This window comes from Prionailurus viverrinus, chromosome C1 (genome assembly GCF_022837055.1).
Source record: "Prionailurus viverrinus isolate Anna chromosome C1, UM_Priviv_1.0, whole genome shotgun sequence".
NCBI classification, from domain to species: Eukaryota; Metazoa; Chordata; class Mammalia; order Carnivora; family Felidae; genus Prionailurus; species Prionailurus viverrinus.
In genome coordinates, this window is record NC_062568.1 from 185,066,672 (window position 1) to 185,069,611 (window position 2,940).

Genomic DNA, 2,940 nt, shown 5'->3' on the forward strand with positions numbered 1-2,940 from the left:
AGGTAGGTGGCACCGAGACACAAATCAGAATCATGAAGCTGGCCGGCGAGCCTCCAGGAATGAGGGTTTGGGTCCTTAGACAATCCCAACAGACAGTCAGAGAAGGCCTTGAGAGCTATCTCGGCATTCATCGTACTGGCTGTGTGGCTGCCCCTGCACCCGGCCAGGAGCACAGACTCCCGTGTCGGTGGGAATCCGAAAGCTCCCTCACATGAGCTCATGAGTGGCTGGGTGCCCAACCCTGCAGTTCATGGCTTTGGAATGTGTTCTCCAGGCTGGCCTGCTTCAGTGCCCCCATCTCACCATAACAAGTGCTGCTGCCTGTTCTTGGCCCTTCAAAGCCAGGCAAATTCCAAAAGAGCTTTTTTCTAAGCCTGCCAAATTGTGTAAGCACATACATGCACGAGTGTGTGTGTGTGTGTGTGTGTGTGTGTGTGTAAGCAAGCACCGTGCACAGAAGCATCTGTGTGCATGGGCGCACCTGTCTGTGCATGAGTGGGCATACGTGTACATATACAATATGTGTATATTGTGTGTGTGTGTGTGTTCTGTGCATGAGTCGTTTTAAAAGAACGCAGCGGGATCCGCTTGGGGCCCTGTGTAGCTGAGCCTTATTTATAGCTCTCCTCTGTCTGGTTCGTTTCCTCTAACTTCCCTGCAGAATGATATGAATGAAAATGACACTATTGACTATCTTGGTAACCATAAAAGACCTTATAGAAATAAGATTTTTATAGTTTGTGGACTGGGAGAATCAAAAGACTAAGAGTTATGGACCCCGAGGATAGGGGAGAAGCAAGCCAAGGCGGTAGGAGAGGTCCCCACGGTGGGTCGTCTGTGGGTTTTTTAAAACAAACTCATATAAATAAAGTGATTGTCTTGAAAGAGTTATGAGAGCCCTGGAGCTGGTGGGCAATATCTCCGTGGCCTCTGCAGAGGCGGGAGGGCGGGCATGCCGTCTGCCTGAGAGGAAACCCAATCTCATCCGAGCCCCTGCTCCTGGCCTCCCAAAAGAGAGGAAGGAGGCTGGCAGGATCAGCCCTGCCCTTTTGTCTCCTGGAGAGCGTGAGTCTGTAAACCCTGTGTGGGTCGTGGGTCGGCAGCCCCTCCAAGCTTGAACAGGAAGACCACACCCCTTCCAACGAAGGCTGAGCGTCTAAACCCTGCACAACGACCCCCCCCCCACCCCCGGCAGACTGTTCACGGAAAACCGCAGCATCACCACCATCACCAACCCTGCATAGTGAGACCCTCCATCTCCCGGGCTGAGCCTGCGCTGCTCCATTGTAGCAAAATTCAAAGCCATTTCCACAAAGTTTTACCAGTGCTCAATTTTCATTTGTCCTTCAGAGATGAACGAGATGCCATCCTACCCTCAAGGAGCTCCCGGTCTGGTCAGGAGAGAGGGGGAAGCGTAGGCGGGAGACGTGCCCACACGCGCGCACACAGGTCTGCAGGTACAGACAGAGAGCAGTGTTGAAACTTGGTGATGAAACTGCTGCTTTTGTTCATCCCAACAAACGAGGTGCTGGGCCCTGGGCATACCGAGCTGCATCAGACTCAGCCCCAGCCCTAGAGGAGAAGCTTCCGCCCAGTGGGGAGAGGGACACAGACGGGGACAGTCACAGCGGGGACAGTCACAGCGCAGATAGTGAGGGCTGAATTGCGCAAATTGCCCAGGGAGCACGGACTACCTCTGCCTGGGGGGTCAGAGACGGCTCCCTCCGAAGAGGAGAGGCTCCCTCCGAAGAGGAGACGTCAGCTGCTGAGCCTGGAAGGGCAGGGGGGAGGTCACAAGGAAGAGAGGGAAGGGCGGGCCTGGCAGGGAGGAGGGGGAATGGTGAGTGCAAAGTCCTGGAGGTGAGAAAATACAGAGCAGATCTGGGAAACTGCTCCTGTGTCCAGAAGGATCCCCAGATGAGAGATTGGGGGTGGGGGTCGGTGTTTGAAAGGAATGCTGGGGGTGGATCTTGATCATGCACCTGGGTTCATTTTCTGCAGGCATGGGGCCACATGGAAGCACTTGGGGGCAGGTGGGGAGAGGGGGATGTTATGGTTAGATTCATGTTTTGGAAAGGTCACAGTGGACATAGGGAGGTCAGGGAGGAGGCGTGACCAGGCCCAGGGATTCAGGCAGTGACTGTGACTTTGGACAGAGTCATGGCAGAGGTAGAAAGTCAAGAAAAGGTAAGAAAGGCTCCTCCAGCTTTGCATCCGAGGACGGCTCCCAAGCCGACTAATGGATTTTCAGACAAAGAGCCGGATGGCGCACTTGGCGGAGCAGTCAGCAGCCCAGCCTCCCCGGTGCTTCTCCTTTGCTCTCCTCTCTCCTTTTGGCCCCCACCCCTCCCCCACACTTGTTTCCAGCCCTCTGGAGCAACACCAGTTCCCTGCCCTGTTCCACGCAAAAGGTACAGTTCTGAAGACCAGTCAGAAACCACTCCATCTGGTCAGACGGCCCCTTGGCAATAACAGCCAGTTTGAGAGGCCACCCTGCCTCCTGATTCCTCTCCCTAGGGACCTGGGGACACGGGGTGAAGGCCGAGGAGTGCCCATGACACCTGTCAACGCCCTGACTCCTTGTCTGCAGGCATCGATTTCTCTTCTTCCTGACCTTTCAGGAGAGGTGCCCTGAATTCCATGCCAGAACAGAGCCTGGAGCCCAGCCCCCTCGCCACCGCCCCTCGGGGACGGGGTGCGTCTGGGGGAGCAGCCTGGCTGCTGTCAGCTGGCCCAAGCGTGTCTGAATCGAGGCTAGAGGCGCGGGGCTCGATTCACACCGACTTGAGCCGTAGGCGAGTTTATGGTTCTTGATTACACCCAGCAGGGAGGCCTTCTTAGTGATGAGAGAGAAAATATTCCACAACCTGTCTTTGCAATGTGCTGATCTCTTGGAGAGAGGGAGAGCAGGAGGGAGTGGGGGGAGGGGGGGAGGGAGAG